This window comes from Dermacentor albipictus, chromosome 1 (assembly GCF_038994185.2).
Source record: "Dermacentor albipictus isolate Rhodes 1998 colony chromosome 1, USDA_Dalb.pri_finalv2, whole genome shotgun sequence".
Lineage (NCBI taxonomy): Eukaryota > Metazoa > Arthropoda > Arachnida > Ixodida > Ixodidae > Dermacentor > Dermacentor albipictus.
Genome location: NC_091821.1, coordinates 505007976 through 505027075, shown reverse-complemented (window position 1 = coordinate 505027075; position 19100 = coordinate 505007976). Strand labels below are relative to the sequence as shown.

The window sequence follows — 19100 nt, the reverse complement described above, 5'->3', positions numbered from 1 at the left end:
CACACGTTCAATACAAACAGGCCGCACCCTTTCGTCGGAATAAGCTCGCTGAGTACGTGCGGTATTCTAACGTTCTTGAGTTCGCGTTGCGCCACGTTGAGGTTGCGTCTAACAGGCGTTGCAGCGGCCGGCGGTGCTCCCACGGTCACGGCCACGTCGATCGCTTTGTAACCGGCCAGCTTGACCGGGTCGTTGGTTTCTTGTAATAGTATTACGTCGGGCCGTTCCCGGTTGCGCATGAATTGTTGAAGATACCCCCGTTTCTTCCTGTACCCCCTGCAGTTCCACTGCCAGATTGTGAACGTGTTCTGTGTGTTACGCTGTCGTGGACGTTGTGTTTGTGTGGTGTCGTGTCGAGCCATGGTGACTGTCCACATTATTATTTGCCGTCCGGCTGATCCTGCACCGCTTCGTCTGGCACCAGCCTAAGGTACGGTTTCCCACTCGTCCGTACAGGGCGGCCCGCTACGCCCGGGAACCGCCTTTCAATATTGTCTATGCGCGATTGGAGCGTCGCGACCATTTGAGTGAGTTGTGCTATAGCACTGCTCAGCTGTTCGGTTTGCGCGGTTTGCTGAGCTATTGCGCGGTTCAGTTGCAGTGCTTGCTGCGTTTGTTGCGTCGTCATCGCGTCTATCTTGTCTTCGAGTCTGTCGACTCGCTCGCGGAGTTTCTGCTCGCGTGTTTGCAATTTGGTCTCGGTCTGTTCCGGGTCTAGCGCCTTCCGTTTAGTAGGAGCGGGTTGTGCGTCCTGCGCCTCCATGACTTCCTCTGCGCTCTTGACCATTCGAGCAGTTGCGTCTGCGGCGACGGGTTTGGTCAGAGGAGGAGGAGAGGGAGTTGCTGGGGCCCCCTTTACCGTGGTAATTTCGTTCTTTAGCCTAGTATTTTCCTGCTGTAGTGTTTTGATGACGAACTCTAACTGATCCAGTCGCTTCTGTTACAGGCTTTCTGTTCTGCAGTTGCTACTCTGAGCGCTACTGCTGCTTTTAGTTGCTCCGGGCTTTCTATTAATGGCAGTCTCCGTTCGCAATAGCGGCGCACGAGGTGCGCCTCCGGAGGCGACCGCCACCCAGCTCAGATGTGGGGGGTTGGATCCTCGTCCTCCTTCCGCTGCAGCTGCATAGCTGGCACGGACCGTCGAACGGCTTCGAGGCCTCGCCGAGCGGAGGCGGGATCCGGCGCGAGAGCGGGCTTGAGAACGAGTGCGGGAGCGAGTGCGGCTACGCGCACGGTTCGCCCTCGAGGTCGAGCGGTTGTCGGCGCTAGCTCGTCTCGGTGTGGGGCGTCGTCGGTAGCCCTCCTCTCCGTAGTCCTAGGTGCTGCTGCTGCCGTAAGCGGCCGCAGCCTCCTCGCGCATTCTGCGTTCCCATTGTTGTCGCTTGACTAGGTACGGTGTCTTGTACTTGGCTTTCCATTTGCGGTCCCCGGTAAGGTGACCCTTCCTACACAGTTGGCACACCGGCTCGCACCGATGACCATCGGGCGGATTGCTGCAACCGCACCCGCGGCACTTTTTGTCGTTCGGGTTAGGGCACACGTCGGTCCTGTGTCCCAGACGGCCATACTCGTAGCACATGTCGATTTGTTTCTTGTAGAGAGAGCACCTCATCAACATCCCGCCGTAGTTCACGCAACGGAGTACTTAGTAGCCGTCAAAGAGAATGACCACGTTGCTCGTGTGTGCGCGTGTGAAGTGATTTTAGGAAAGGAAACGGAAGAGATGAGTGCAGCGCCGTAATTGTCTCTCACAGGAGGACACCTCAACAGCACTGCACGGGGTAGGGGGAATGGGAAGAAAAAGTTGAAGGAGGGAAAGACAGGACGAGCGTGGCAAGGGGAAAAAATGTGAGAGCGGGGCTCAGAGCCGCGCTCTCAAGTGCATCGCATTGCAGTAGTCTAGCAGTGCCGAAAGAGCGTGCTTCACGATGGATGAGTGGGCTGCAGGGAATAGCAGCGCGGTCGCCGTATCGTAAGTCAGTCCCAGTCGCCGATAGACTGTACACAAGTCCGTGCGCTCCACATCGAAGGCAGGGCAGCGAAGTAGCAAGTGGTCGAGCGTCTCCAAATCGGCGCAGTTGCTGCACGCGGGGTCGCCAGTTCCCTGCAGCCTGTGTGTTCTAGCAGCCGACGCGCAGGCGAAGCAGGAAAGAGCGGTCCGCCCGGGAGAAGCCCACGCGGGGGAGGAGGCGAAGTGACGCACCCGCGGCGACGCACTGGTCCGGGTGCTGCGCACGGAGCGTTCGCAGAATGGTTGCTTTGGCCACGGCGAAAGCCTGTTTCACATAATGCGATTTTCGTCGCACCGGAAGTGCGATTTCCGTCGTTTGCGATGAAAATCGCAGTCGCAGTGCCGTCCCCCCGATTTTCGGCTGCGACCAACCGGTTGGTCGCACAGTCGCACCGTCGCACCGATCGCTGCGATTTTCCGTCGAAATTGCGCAGAGAGCTGTCAACGGAGCTATTTCGCCGGTTTGTTTTGATGGCGTCTCGCACGACAAGTGCAATTGCGGAGACGTGGATCGTCGAATTAGGTACGTGCGCGAAGGGAGAATAAAAAACTTGTACAGATTGCATTCTCCGATTGGTATGCGTTTGTTGACACGCTACACAGCAAATGAAGTGCATTTTCACGTTTGCTTCGTGCGCCTTTGCGAGTTGTCAGTCCTAGGAAGTGTTCGATCCCCAGCAGACGACGAGGTCGTCACAATTTTTTGTTGAGTAGCATGCAAAAATCGCGCTTACGGAGCAGCTTGAATTATTTCAACCTCGGCAAGGGCAAATGACAAGACAGCAAAGTACCCGAAGTTTCTACGTTGCGCTGAACGCGGTACCGTTCAGTTGCATTTTCTTGTCGGTTTTCAAGCATGAATTTCCCTATGCATCTTGAAAGCTTATCTTGCCTCTTATTAAATTTGACAGAGTAAAAGTGTAGGCTATCGTAATGAATTTGCTGAGGTAGCATTAAATCCGTGGCTTGAATAAAATATTACATGCACGTTAAGTTGCACATCTTCTCTGGAGATTTTTTTTTCTTGCACAGAAACCAGTAAACATAGACTGTGTTGCGGACTTTGTATCCTTACTGCATCTGTATGAACACTTGCTCTGCAAGGTAATCAACTGTACAGCTAGTAGATTAAGTAAATACAGTGACAACGTACCCTCCTGCACAATTATGTAGAACTTGTGCAACAATGCGAAAAGCAGGCAAACGGCCTGTTCTTGTGGGAATAAAACAGTATAAAACGACACACTGAAGAAAAGTAAATCAAAACTGTGCAGTGAAGTCAGCCAGCAGAAGCAGTTCTTGCACGTTCACAGCTGATCAAGTGTGCAGAAACATTCATGCCTTACATGTCTCTGGCAAGTTTCTAATAAGTTTGTGATCACATATATTAGTGTGTAAACCCATATAACGATATCCGCTGTGATTACTATATAAGTAATGAAATACCATGCTACTTGCAAGAACATATATCACCTGAGGATTTTAGAACAAATTTCTGCATTTCAACTATACACAATATGTGGTTTATTCAATAAAAGACCACAAACTGGGCTTTTTTGCAATGACAAACTTATTCGAATCTTTACTTACATACAGGCAAGAAAAAAAATTATAGACAGAAATATTGTTCTTCAATTTGTTCACCTGCCACTGTGGCTATAGCATTCTGCTGCTAACACAAGGCGGGGGATTGATTTGCCAGCCATAGAAGTTGCATTTCGATGGGAGTCATAGGTGAGAAAAAAAGCTCTTGCACTTAGATTTCGTTCATCACCTTTTATTGAACCCTTACACTTCAAAATACTATTGCATAGGGGTGCATGCTTATGCAAAATCTAACATCAAGAGAAAGCAAAGGGCAGAAATGTAAAACAACCATCTTTCGTGATAATTCAAGTGTGTAAATATTCATTGCATCAATATGTATTGTTCAACAGCAATGCACAAATAAGCATGATCAGGTATAGTAAGTACTCTGTCAGGAAGCTGGTTCTACAGATGTATAAATGTCAAGGCATGAATGCTCATACTACATCGCACACATAGCACAAAGAAAACCTTTTTCAAGATTTGTTCCTTCTGGCAGATATGAGTGGGCCATAAGCAGCAGAAACTTTATTGCAGGACATTGTGTAATACCACTTATGAAAGAATGAAGGGGCTTTTAACAGCAGTACCTCATGCTGCTCTAATAAGAGGAACGATGAGCAAAAACATTTCTGGTAGAGCACTTAAACAGTAACTTTCTGAAAGACAGAAAATTCCAGGTGAGAGTTGGAGGTACATTTGGCCCACACACACCAACAACACGGGCATACTACAAGAAACACTACATTCTATGGGAAGGCTATCTTATACAGAAATCAAGAATCATGCAACAAGCTCTTGACAACACTGCAGATTTTCTTGGCCAGTCTGGCCTCTCGCTTTCTGATAAGTCAGCTCATATCGACGTCGGAAAAAGGAGAATGACTAGAATCAAGAACTGCCCCAGATTGCACATTGTGATCCACATAGCTGGACAAATATGCCCGCAAGTCAACATCCACAAATCCTCAGCTAGTGTAAGCCCATGATGGCAGAGCCAGCACATGGGTGAAACAATTATGCAATGCCTGGACGCAACTTCCACACCTGGTGAAAAGAATAATCTCGAAATAGTGGGGGTGGACGAGTGGATACTACAGAAAATCGCAGATGCTGTGCTTGTGTCCAAGGTATGGTCCGGTATGAATTACCAGCAGCACACAAAAAAGACAACTCATCGAAAACAGGCATCGGGTAGTAATAACAGGTCTTACCAACTGTACCATGCTTGAAGACCTCTATGAGAAAGAGCTAACGAACAAGCACCTAGACAGAGTAGAGTTGCAGCCTGCAGCAGAAATTCTTTATCTCAAGAGCTCAGAACCTCGTACCGATACTATGCCAGCTAGCATATGAGATGCAAAGACGACTACCCCTCCCTTCAGAAACACAACCTCGGGAGGACCTGAACTTGAAACACAACAGGCCCATACTGTGGAATATGAGGCAAACAATTAGGCCAGGAGACTATATGCAACTGCCATTCACACAGAGGAGGTTGCTAATCATGAAGATGCAAGCAAACATAAGGCACATATAGTACACTGATCTGGCAATAGCAGTGTAACAGTAGCATGACACTACATAAATTTAAACCCCATATAAGTGAGTACTATTCCAGGTCATCCTGCACCTAGAAAAGCTGAACTGAAAGCAATCAAAGCAGCACTTGTAGTGCAGATTACACCCTGCACAACACCCTGCATGGATTCACCAGAAACTGTCTGGGCCTGCACATCACATAAGATTGTCAGGAAAATCAGGAGATTGACACGCGACTTGCAATCACATGGCCAGAAATTAAATTGCAGGATACATAGCCATGCAGATATTCCAGGACACAAGCGGGCTTATACGCCTGACATAATAACTGAAAACTAGATGAGTTTGTGTGTATTAATTCATATCCAGCTTTTCTGGACACGTACCAACTAGCGCCCCAAGCGGCCCCGGCACGAAGCTAGCGCGTTTTCAATGGAACGAGCGGGTTTTTCGCGAATAACAAAAGCTGCAGGTCGATTATTGAAAAACGCAGGCGACAGACGTGTTCTAGAAGACAATCCACACGAGCCAAATGCAGTGATCACGCTATGGCACGTAAGAATTTTGTTCCCACAGCGGTTAAAGGTTTAGCAATGGGAGCCTATGGAAACGACGAAAATTTGTACTCGATTTTCGAGGCACGAACGGTGCCTGTAATTAACCTACGACGTCTATCGTAATACGCAGTGCAGCGTATGTAGTCCGGAGACTCAGCTTTCGATTGATGCCTATCTCGACTCTCCACACATGGCGCAACATTGTTCCCAAAAGCGTTTTTTGAAACACTGTCGTGAAAATTCACGTGGTATCTATAAAAACATAAGCGTAACACTGGGCGAAGCCTCGGAAGCCGTGGCCGAGCGGTAGAATCGCGCGCACCTTTCGTCTCCCTTCGCGGTAGCCGCGGTTCGATTCCCGCTTCGCACTTTTTTTTTTAAGCCGCATAGGGCCTAGTTTTATAGTCTGTCACTAGATGGCAGAAACACAAAATCCAATATTTGCTTTCGGTTCTGGTTTTGCAGCGTTGCAGTTTCTTTTTTTTTTTTTTAGAAGCCGCATAGGACTTAGTTTTACAGTCTCCCAACAGATGGCAGAAACACAAAGCTCATGGTTTGCTTTCGGTTCTAGTTTTCCAGTGGTTCTCTTGAAATATTATGTTTTCTATTTTCCTTCCTAAAACATAGCAGTGTTGTGTTCATTAGTTAGGTCACCGCATTTATGAATATTTTATTCATTGGACATCATAACTAGAAGCTTGCGCATAGCTTTGTGTTATGCAAAAAAAAAACACTTTAGTGCTTTGTAGCGTGGAACCTGGGAGAACAAAATGGCTATTCTTATTGCGTTCTTCTGGAAGGTCCGTTTTCACGACTTTCGCCTGTCCTTAATGGCACATACTCCGAGCGAATTAGGTCCACCTGGGCCACAATGCCACCCGGTGGCCAGTGCCATTCCTATGCAACATTCGTGCGGAACAAAGGGTCTGCTAAGCTGAGTCGCTGCCCGAACGTTAACTATTTCTAAAGATTCATTCAAATAAAAAATGCGCCAACTAGGAGAAGACGTGCAGCGTGTGGATTAATAGCTACTGTTAATGTGTTGCCTACAGCCAAGTGGTATGAATGTGTAGGTGTGCCCGTAAAAAATCCATTTGAATAAATGTCCCGTGTTGTGGCTGCCCCGGTCGCTCTATAGAGAAGCTAGCTTGGCTAGCCGTCAGTATTTAGGATCAACACATGGCGTCGCTCGTTCGGTGCAGTTGCTTTTAATGCGCAGCATTCGTTGGCGAGTACCCCAGCAATTTGGTAGCAAAATCGTGCAAAATCGTGTCTGTAACGCCAAAAAACTTGACGCATTTCCCATATGAATACATAGGTCTTCATAAAAAGGGTTGGGGTGGCCAACTTGAAATTGGAAGTGCCATCAGCATCAATTTGGGCGTGATACAGGGATGGGCCAAGATGAATTTGGTAGTGATATGGGAGTGGCCCAACCTAAATTTGGGGTGAAATGGTAATGAGTCAAACTGAATTTGAGCCTGATATGGGGGTGGCCCAACCTAAATTTGAGGTGATATATGGGTGGGTAAGCCTAAGTTTGGGGGAATATGGGGGGTGGGCCAGCCTGGATTTGGGGATGATACGGGGGTGGGAGAACCTAAATTTGGTGGGATATGGGTAGTGGGACACCTTAACCATGGGGGTGACATGGGGCTGGGCGAAGCTGAATCGGGGGTGTAATGGGGATGGGCTAACCTAAATGTGGGATTGATTTGCGGTGGGCCATCCCAAATTTGAGGTGATAGAGGGGTGGGCCAGGCTAAGTTTGGGGCTGATATGGGGGTGGGCCAACCTGGATTCGGGGATGATATGGGGGTGGGCCAACCTAAATTTGGGGTGACATTGGGACCGGCTAACCTGACCACGGCGGTGATGTGCGGCGGCGCCAAGCTGAATTGGGGGGTGATATATGGGTGGACTAACCTTAATTGGTGTGTGATTTGCAGTGGGCAATCATAAATTTGAGGTGATCGAGGGGTGGGCCAGCGCTAGTTTGGGGCGGATATGGGGGTGGGCCAACCTCGATTTGCAGGTGGTATTGGAGTGGGCCAACCTAAATTTGGTGGTGTTGTGGAGGCAGCACAATTTGTATTCGGGGGTGATATGGGGTTGGTCCTACCTAAATGTGGGGGCAATCTCGAGGTCGGCCAATCTGAATTTGGGGGCGATATGGGGGTGGACAAGCCTAAATTTTGGGGTGCGCCGACTCGAAATTTGGACGTCGATTTACGGAAATTCGTGCGTGCATGCACCAACTTGAAAATTAGAGGTGGCCCAATTGAAATTTGGGATTGCGATTTGAGTTTAGGAGGAAGCTTTAGCTCGGGCCCAACTCCGACGCGGCGTATTCAAATACATGTAAAACGCAAAAACGTTTTTATGAGATAACCCCTGGACCGATTTTGATGAAATTTGTTGCATTTGAAAGAGAAAGTTAAATTCTAGTGACTGTTGTAGCGGAATTTCTATTTAGGGCTTGAATTTTCTTGAAACGATTTTCAAATATTTTACCGTTTGAAAAAAATAGAAGCACGATGTTTACAAATTCATAGCTCTGCATAAAGAATTCATATCGCGGTTCTGTAAACGGCATCCATTAGATCATTCAAAGCGGACAAATTCAATATGTCATTTTACATCTTACATGAATTTGTTACGTTGGTTACGACGGTTTTGCAAAAGTTGTATTTCCCTATGATTAAAATTTTTTTATATTCATGTGTAACATATCAATTTTGTCCGCTTTGGATGTACTACTAGATGCAATTCACAGAATTGTATTATCATATTTAGTGGTTGAGTTACAGAGTTGTTAAGTTCATAGTTCCGTTTTTTGAAAATTTTCGATTTTCGGCAATTTTTAACGAAAAATTGACAACCTAACTCAAGAATTCGAAACCAACAGTCACTAGATTTTAAGTTTTTCTTTTAAATGCAACAAACCTCGTCAAATTTGGTGCAGTGGTTGCCGAAAAAAACGAATTCTCCTTATACATGTATTTAGATAGGAGCACTCGAGCTAAAGCTTCCTCTAAGGCTGGGCGAAAAGAAAATCGGGCGTGGCCGAATTTAAATTTGAGGGGGGTGGGCCAATTTAAATTTGAGGGTGTGCCAACTTGAAATTCGGGGGTGAGCCTACTTAATGTTTGGGGTGGGCCAATTGAAATTTGGGGGCCTGTTTACGAATAGTTAGACAACACCAGTGGTGTTTCTGCATCTTTTTCATCATCGCAAAGTACGTACATTAATAATTGTTAGCCAATACCCCTCAAAGTGAGCTACCACTCGAGCCTTCCCAGCCCACTGAGCTAATAATGTCACAGGAGTGCTCTCATCGTGACGACTGCGACGTTCATTGTGGAGATCCACAAGAACAAATCGCAGATAGAGCTGACCATTTTCACACCAATGTCATTGTTAACACTACTCGCGCGTGCTAGACGTAACACAAGCCTAAAACGATCATAATTCAACTTTCCATTGCACGCTAGTCGACACGCTCTCAGTGCACTATTTCGCCAATCATTGGATAGAGCCTTGCTGGATGTTTTACTGTCGTGTTGCGTCGTTTTTCACGAAGGCCGTCTCCCGAAAAGAGAATACATTTTTGAGATTGACGAGGCAAGCTAGTATATAACTCATACGAAGCAAATGTATAAACGGTTATAGTGATTTTTCAAAAATCAATATAAATAAATAAGATTTCAGATGGTATTGTTTCGACCGGGCATGACAACGAGTTTTTCCCGCCTGTCACAGTGCTTTGACCGAAAACCTAATCATTTTGCTCAAACGTGTTGCCCCAATACTACATGTGCTAAATGTAGAAAAGTGCGGTGCGTGGTCACAGCTTCAAAGCCAGTTTATTTTGTGTACGGTTGTTGATATTGTAGTAATGTGGAGTTTTCTTCTTTATAAGAGCACAAAAAGAAGAATATAACAGATGGTAGCTAAGCGCGAAGTAAATTGGAAGATCTGAAACCAGCAATTATTTTTAATTTGTGGGTTGGTCTTCTCCACCGGTAGATCGCTGTCGGATAACTTCAAAGAATTTTGTTTGTGTGCAACTGCAGCAAAAACGAAAATAATACCATTTCATTGCCAGGACCTCTATGCCCTCCACACACACAAGAAGGACACCAGATAATTGGCAATATCAGTTTATAAACTGACATTGTTTTACTAGTTTCAGTGTAGCGTGGTGCCTGCGGACGGAGTATTTTCTTAGTATCAGTCCAGTGTTAGCAGTGAGCAGCAGTTCGGTCTACCATTCCCATGAGGGCATACTAGCCATTGTAGCGCTTTACTGTAGGACAAATTAAGTGCTAAAAACTTGGTGTGCCTTGTCCTTTCCGCAGGTCGTCCATCCATTCTGTTATGGTGACGATCAACGTTGTGTCCGTCAGGCCTCCTCCTCATTTTTAGCTTCACCATCGCGAGAGTGGACAGAGGAAGGAAGCTTTCTTCACAATCAGCCCCAGTGGGATTTCACCACTCGTAACTCGTAAGGATGCCACTCACATTTCACCACTCGTAAGGATGCTAAGCACATCCTTATTTTCACAATGACTAGAGTACGAAGAAAAAGTAGAGCGTTGGTCGCTATCACTACCATGAACCCATGTCAATGCAGATATAAGTACGTGCAGGGGCTGAGTATGCTAACCTCTGCGCTACCACCTGCTTCCACCACCTTAGATTTTCCAGGCATACCTGCTTCTTGTTTTCATCGCAGACGCATGCAGGGTAAACGCGGATAACTAAAAAATCTCAGTGCCCTTCCACTCTGTGGAGAAACATGATCTGCAAAGCTGTGTATGTGGGTCCCTTAATGGCGAACTGCACCTCCACCGTATGTCGGCCCCGCATTGCACTGTCTTCGGGATCGGCCCACGTATGGGGAGTGCTTAACGCCTGCTTCATCTCCGCCGCGGGTCTCCCCGGCATGGCGTTACATTCGGGATCAGCCCACATATGAGGAGCGCTGAACGCATGCTTCACCACCACTGCGGGTCGGGCCGGTATTACGCTATCTTCGGGATTTGGCTCTACACGCGGACGCGATAGTGGGGAAAGTAGCCTTTAAGAGGAAGCTTTAGCTCTGGTGGTCCTGTCTAAATAAATGTAAAAGGAGAATTCTTTCTTCTCGAAAGCCACTGCATCTAATTTGACAAGCTTTGTTGCATTTAAAACAAAAACTTAAAATCTAGTGTCTGTTCGTTTCGAATTCTTGAATTAGGTCATCATTTGTTTATTCAAAATTGTCAAAAATTGCACATTTTCAGAAAACGAAACCATCAAGTTTACAACTCTCTTTCGGCAATGAAAACTGATATCAAAATTATGTACATTGGATCTAACAGCACATCTAAAGCAGACAAAATTGATATATTACGCATGAATCTCAAAAAATTTAGCAATATGGAAATACAGCTTTTCCACAACCCTTGTTCACAACGTAACGACTTCACGTAAGATATAACTCGGCATATTGGAATTGTCTAATGGATGCTGTTTACAGAACCGCGATATCAGTTCTTGATGTGGAGTTAATAATTTGTAAACTTCGTGCTTGTGTACTTTTCGCACTTTCGAATTGTTGAATATCTTTTACCAAAATTCAGGCCCTAAATAGAAATTCCGCTTCCAATAGTCACTAGAATTTACGTTTCTCTCCCGAATCCAACAAATTTCATTAAAATCGGTCCAGGGGTTATCTAAGAAAAGCGTTTCGGCGTTTTACATCTATTTGAATAGGCCGAGTCGGAGTAGGGCCCGTGTTAAAGCTTCCTCTTAACGACTTCGCTGTAAAAAAAGAGCATAAAAGAATAAAAGAAAACAAGAACGCTGCAGCCATCAATATCGCCGGCTCAGATTTCGTCATGATGGCACCGTCCCCATCGGCACGGCTCCGTGAGCAGCTACCAAGCTGTTCACTTTCGTTATCTTCCTTCCCTCGGCGGCAGCGCATTGTCTTGATGCCAGCGACGCGCTAAATCTGCACCATCATTGCGTCATGCATCACTCCTGCGACCAAGCAAGCTTTCTGCGGCACACGTACAATGCCGCATTGACACCAAAACTTTAAACTGCTTGCTTTCGAGAAAACAGCATGAATAAAAATGGAACGTGACTATAAGGCCACGGGGAATATGTTCGCGGGGCAATACTATTGATGACAGCATCCCGAAAGGCTAGATGTGGTCAGGTTGACTTTACAGGTTTGGAAGGAATGACTGACGGTCTAGTTGCTTCATTATCACATAAAGAACAGCGCTTAAGGTTAGCGCAGTTTGTGTGTGGTTCCTCTTTTGTATCCCGTCGTGAACTGCTGTTCTTTCTGTCGCTTTACAGATGTTCCTTTTCTGTGTCAGTTACGCCTTCCAAGAGTGTTTACTTGGAAAATTTTTGTTCGCATGGCTCTTACAGAAGCATGTTTAGTCGAAAGTTTTTCGATTGGCTGCATAATCTCGTGGACGGGCTCCAAACTGCTCACTTTCTTTAGCCACGTAAGAACCATTACTGAAAATTTAATTAACGTAGCTTTGTTAATTACGCAAACAACTTCTCAACTTACTCCGCATCTAGAGATTACCAATCTGAACACTCGAATGATAAAATGATGTTAACATTGTTTGTATCATTTCAATAGTTTTGTTTCGTGCAGTTAAAAGCAGCCGGCATATTGATGGTGTTGTAGACTTCTTATAAAGTAAGTGTGAAAGCTTGGACAGGTTATCTTGACACAAATCAACTTCATGAGCTTAAGCGCATGTGTCAAACCTTGCACGACTGCCTTTACAGCCGATTCTCATATATTATACAAGACGCACCTCAGCGTTACGGTACATCCCACAAGGTGTGCGAGAACATTGTGCGCGCTCCCGATTAGGTTCCTGAGTGTTGGTGGCATCAGGCTCGGTTTCCTGGCATCATATGGAATAAAAACTGCTGCCTGGAGGAAAGCATAGGGTACATTTTCAGTACTTTGTAACATATGAATCAGCACGGATGTGTACGTTAGAACGAAAAGTACTGAAATATTAAGATGAGGATTTCGCTGGATGTATTTTAGCTGTGTAATGATAAGATCTAAAGAAAAAATACTGTGATTTTGTGACAATTAATGCTGACATGAAATATGAGCTCCGACACAGTACCCGTGGTGGAACTGGCCCCTGAACTATTGGGATACATTGAACCACGATACGCTGGTTTGATAGTTCGCGCTTGAATTTCCTGTATGTCAGTGCCGCTGTGCAGTGTTGGAGGCCCTTTTTAAACGACAAGCACTATTTTTCAGCTAATATTGAAAGCAACTGTATTCTTTTTTTAGGGGGGAGGCTTTTTTTTAGCGTCTAACCACAGTTCCAGAGTTATCAGTTAGCTCAAGACGCGCCTGCATGTGTTTCTAACATCCAGTATGTTGTCACGGATTCAATAGCGAAAAAGCGTTAACTTATCAGATTGCGCGCGTGAAGCGAATACGGGCCTACATTCGCCGTCACATTTGAGGACCCGAGATTGCGCTGTAATGTACGACCATTTCAGTCTGACGAACTGACGCCTTGATCCGTAGATTGGAATCAGAGCAAGCACTTTGCGCGCAGCCATCGTTGCGCTTTGAGCGTTTTCTTTTCCCGCGCAAGCTCACCTTATAATGACTTATATTCGTGACTCACTCTTTGGAAGTGTTTTGTTCTTGACATCCCTACAATGTGAGAGTGTAGAGGCGCTCCTTCTTCATTGAGTGAATACTTGGAAACGGACACGGCCTTTTCTTGCGTCTGCGTTTACACACTTCCCGCATCAATTTATTTTTTATGCCCTAATTTAGGAGGCTGTAGAACACAGCAACCTTTTATTAACAGGACGTTTTAATAACACAGAAAATATGAATGCTTATTAGTCGGCTTTCACCTCATGGTAAGGAATTTCAATAAAGATATCTTTATGGTAATTAAAAGCCTATCCTCTTGACAACGTTTAATCTGAGTTCCTCTTTGCAAGCTGATACAGACTTGCAGGTGGTTCGTATCGGGGCCCTCAACATATGTCTAACCGTCAAACAAAGAGTTATTCCGAATGTTTAATTTCAGGAAGGCGTGTTACCCTCCTGTCTTTCATTCCCGTTCGCAAACACGCATAAGACGAAAGTGCTGCATGAAGAGTGTCGTTAGTCAAAACCAACGAGCTAGCGTAACTCACCTCGCTTATATCGCTGTCATTTAGGATTATATACGAAATATATATATTTTATATTGACGCATCACGAATCCAAAAAGAGCTGTCCGTGACCAGCCCAGCTAGGTTTCTTTCATTTCGTACTTCGTAGTAGCGGCTAATAGTAGCTCACGAAGCAGAGCACTGAGTGTGGATATTGCAGAGAAAGTGTTCTATATACTGTCTCGTCACCCACCGAAAATTGCCCGCCGTGCTACTGGCCATTCCTAGAAAATTGTATATGTGACGCCCAGTCATTTGCAACACCGCAACTTTGTTTCGCGATTGGAGAGTCCAGGTGAGAGGCAGGGTGGTTATGTAGATAAAGACACGCTATTTTTTGCAGTAACAGATGAAAGCATGAATGAATGCCTTCATTTATTGAGAAAAAATAAGACCAAGCATCAGTGGAAGCACGTCTCAGCAGATTGGGAAAGAAGCGGGGGACAAAGAGGAAAAGCTGGAGGCCGGGTGGTAGGCGAAGTCGCAGTTTAGGGGCGAGAGAATATAAGCAAGAGTTGGTGAAACCAGTTGAATTCTAGGGTAGATCTGTGATGTGGCGAGTAAATGATTGGAGTCACCGCCAAGCATCCGTCATTTGCGGTAGTATAAGCACCCGCCGTTCTTGGTAACAAACGTTTACTGAAAACCAATCTTCGCAATTAATTATTCATCAGCCATACCTCGCCACGTATTTCTTAGTGGCAGGGTCAGTGGATTTCAACTACGCTGTCACGACAAGTTACGACTATAACGTGGCGCTTGCGGTTACGGTTGCCATACTCGTGACTCTTACTATTGCGCGAATACTATAAACATGGGTTTACTACACAAGTTAGTGAACAGACATTTTAGAACCGCGTTTCTCACCTTACATACGCGCAACGCAATCACCATTGCAGCATGTTACGGTGCGCGTCCCTTCAAGACAGAGACAAAAATAAAAGAACGCGTTAGAAGACAGGGTACCGTCTTGGGCCTCGTGCCAAACATATCCAAGCCAACAATATTTATTTGATTTCAATACCCTAAAGGCCCAATGCGGGCGTTACGTAGGGGGGGATTCATCAAAGAAACTTAACAATATACAACACAGAATATAAATGGCTGAAGACAGGAATAAACAAGTTAATAAGCCAGGTACAAGTTGACAGGGGAAGAAGTGGTTAGGAACAGGTGCTGAAAAAATGCACATGTAGCAAATCCCACAAAACAAAACAAAAATCGCACCTTCAGAAGTTACAAAACATGCCATCTAACATTCCACGGAACGTTACGGCCCACACGCACACACTGCAAAAAAACGAAAAAAAAACGCACATCATTGTACAGTGGAATGTTCTAAGTATGGGGGGGGGGGTACCAAAGAGCTGTTTGAAATGATGATGTTTCAGCGATAGCCGCAATGCTAGAAGGAAGCGAATCCCACTCTTCAATAGCCGGGACCAGAGGTGAGTATTTGTGTCGTTCTGTCCGAGCGAAAATGGGTTTAGTCTTCTTCATGTGATCTAGACGAGCCGGTGTGTGCGGCACCGGGAGAAGATGTGAACTTGCGAATGGTGTGTTGCTGTGGTAGAGAGTATGGAAAAAAGATAAACGGCTGAGTTTTCTGCGCATGACCAGAGGCGGGAGACGGAGCGATATTTTCAGTACCGTTACACTTTGATACCGAGAGTAACGGAAAAGGATGAATCGAGCAGCCTTGTTTTGTATAGATTTCAACATGTTAACAAGATAGATATAATGAGGGTTTCAGATCACGGGTGCGTATTCTATCACAGGCTTGATTAGCGCGTTGTATGCGTGTAGTTTTGTATCCTGGTTGGCTTGGCGTAGTCGGCGTTTAAGAAGACAAAGTTTTTTTAAGTCTTTGGTAGTAATCAGTTCAATATGAGCGCTCCAGGATAAATAAGAGCTAAAATTTACACCGAGGTATTTTACCGCCGCTGAAGTTTCAATGATAGTATTATTAACTGTGTGGGCATTAGGAATCGTCTTAGCAGCGGAAGTAAACTTGAGATGTATAGTTGTGTCTGCGTTAATTACCATCTGCCCTACCGCACCAATGAGTCAGCTCATCAAGATCAGTCTGGAGAGCAATGATGTTAACAATCATGCCGTCATTTCTATGCAAAGAGGTTATGTATTTAAACTTCTCGAGTGACAGTCCAATCGGCCACCTACGGGAGCGCTTGAAGCCGCCGGCGGCCATATTGTTAGAGGAAAAGGAATTTGGCTACAGTACGTGGCTGCAAGCACGCGCGACGCAACTGTGCTTGCAGTTCTGCGATGAAAAATCAAATGAGACCCTTTTAGGAAGTATATCAGTCCGGCATTGTGTGTCGCTGTTGTAAAAAAAAAAAGAATGTCATGATGGTGGGTGCCTTGTGTTCTGTGTACAATGTGTTGCGAGAACTGAAAAACAGTCGTTTCCTGTTTTCTTCATTCAGTAACCTGCCGCGTGCATCGGCACTGTGATGCCCTTTCGTCGATACGTGGTGCCGGGCCGTATTGACAAAACATGACCTTGAAATACAGTATCCTTATGCCATTTCTTAAACAAATCACTATTTGTGTTAATGAGCATTTTTGCTTTAAACCTTGAAAACAAGAAAAATATTCAACGATAGGTCTCATTTTTGTCTGGCGTTTCAGTTCTAGCTGAAAAGAGTTGGTGAAAGCAAATTTACATTAAAGCTAAGGCGACCCACAATCTGCACGAAGCCGCAAGCCTACATGCGATCCAATGAAGGTAACCTGCCAAAGTTAAAGTCATGCGTCACTGGCGGCTCAAGCAATCTTTACTTCTTTTTTTCGTTTCTGCATCCGTTCTTCCTGCGTCTGCGGCAAAAACGAGAAGTGGGAAGGCAGATAAACGGAAATTGGTGGAGGCAGGTGGTAGCGTAATGGTTAGAGTGCCCATCTCCCAAATGCAAGATGCTGCATTTGGGAGATGGGCTCGAATCCCGGTGGTTTGTTTGGGAAGACAGCTTTCTGTGCACTCTGGTGACTGCGACGCTCAGAATTAGGCGGCAGCCTGACGACAACGGTCGCCGTCAACGCAACAGAATAAGCGGGCGTGCAAGGTCCCACTTAAAGCGGCAGTACATTCAGAGGAGATACGCTATACTCTTGTCGGCAAAAAAAAAGTGATGAGTAACGAGCGGTGTTGTTGAGCGAAGCTGTAGACCGATAATGTCACCATAGACATGACCACGCTCCAATCCCGGTGCTCAGCGGAAATATACGTCGACAGCATGTCAACTAGCGTGTTATAGATACTTCATTAAGGTCGTTGCGTGTTTGTGTTGTGTCTAGCAGGAGCGAGTAGTGTAAGAGATGACACTGGAGGGAAGGCGGTGAGCGAAGTCCGCGAAAAGTAATTGAGGATAGCCGTATTGAACGTCGACGCCGTGTTGAAGAAAGCCTGCGACTTCAGTTGCTCAGCCGACAGAAAGGCTTGAGTGGTAGCATACCGCTGGGCGTATTTGGTAACCACAGCGATAGACACACACTTTGCGGAAGTAAACAGAGGAAAGGGACGTAGTGAGTTGGCCGCCCTTTTCAAGCTCTGCTTGAAAAATGCATGTGGCGAAGTACGACGCACCAAATAGTATATGCCAACCCAAATGAATCAGCGCGGTCATACTTGCGCGACATGCCATGGTGGCCTGCCACCAGGACATCATGAAGTTGCAGCGATTACAGTTTTCATTGGGTACTTGAGAATAAAAACGAGCACATCAGAGAGGTCCGAGGGATGTTTCTACGGTATAAGAACACATCGCTCTCGCCCCTTCCCCGCCCCCCGCCCCCCCCAAGTAACTAAATCACGAATATAAGCTTACGAATAGGGGCATCATAAGATCGAGCACTAGGGCGCTTGTTGATCTTGTTCAGGATGACGTCAGCGTTTCATTCAGCGTTTATTTCTGAGAAAATGAGTTGGAGTTACGTTTATTTGCATCACAATGGTGGGCGTAATCAGGCAAACATTGACAGCATTTCATTAGAGGGTGCCTGACTACTCTGTGGAGATTACGTTTAACAATGACAACAAACACAGAAAGCTTTGCTTACATCGATTCGCACATACGTGGGATCCGCATAATTTTGTGACTATCAATTTAGGTTCCTCAGAATGGCGCTCATTAGCGCAACATTTCCATCCACAGTGAGCATAAGCGGCTGTCGTATCCACAGTAGAATTGATTTAAATGGCTTTAATCCCATGGACATATCTTCGCCAACTTCCGTGGGAATGGAGTCGTCAAAATGGAATACAGGTGACAGGGAAATCAGGAGGTTGAGGAACGGCACGAAGGCGGAAGCTTGCGCATGACCTCAGGGATATAAAATGACTTTTTGAGCAGCTTGGCCAGGGGGCCATGCAATGGTTTCCACGTCTATTAAAAATCCTCCAAAATATTAAGAGGCCGACGAAAATGCGGGCATTTTGGGAAAGGTGAAACCGCTGGAAATTTCACGACAGCCTTAGCCTAAATATTGTCACGTGGTCGTGACGTTGAATAACACAGTAGCAGTACTGTGAACGACAAAACTAACTTTTATTGGGCGAACCTGTGCCCACAAAACAGGCTACACTTATAGCACAACGATAGCGGCGAACACGCTCGGCGATCGTCGAAAATATGATCAGCGGGTCAAGCGCGTCGGCTTCTTTAGAGCAGTCATCGAATGTTCCAGACTAATCGTTCGGACCCGCGTGCCTTCCACAAAGTTCTGCACCATTCGCGTCAGATGATGAAATCAGATAACATAACGTTCGGCGACAACAGACAGCGGATAGAAGCATCGATAACGTTCCAGAAACTTCGGATACATACAGGCGCGTCCCACGCTGTGCGATTACGTTTTTTAGGCTGCGAAACGTGGTTGCCCGATAAAGATAAGTATACGTGTCAATATAAAAGATGACTTAACATAAGAAACCATAACGTTGACAGGGTGGCCAAATTCTGGCACAAATAAATCGGCTGTTGAAGCAGTTAAGCTGAAACGCAAAAGTGCGAAATAAGGCGAGAATGTCGGCAAGTGTTAAAAAAAGGTCAAGTAGGTCCTGTGGCCGACGCCAGCGCTCGGCAGCTGTCAAACGACTGCACGTGTTAGCGAGATGCCTGGTCGTCAGTAATTACAGTATGATTCAGGTCTGAAAT

General features: G+C 45.8%; 1 protein-coding gene and 1 long non-coding RNA gene across 6 annotated transcripts in view; one reads left to right on the top strand and one right to left on the bottom strand.

Moving 5' to 3' along the window:
- LOC135907603 (high-affinity choline transporter 1-like) overlaps window positions 1–19100 on the bottom strand; it is a 294531-nt gene that overhangs the window by 121388 nt on the left and 154043 nt on the right. The gene's annotated exons all lie outside the window — the stretch shown is intronic.
- Window positions 9661–19100, top strand: part of LOC139054892 (uncharacterized) — a 216738-nt gene continuing 207298 nt past the window's right edge. Inside the window, exon 1 of the long non-coding RNA XR_011511593.1 lies at window positions 9661–10204. This is a non-coding gene — a long non-coding RNA (uncharacterized lncRNA). The remainder of the gene's footprint in view (window positions 10205–19100) is intronic.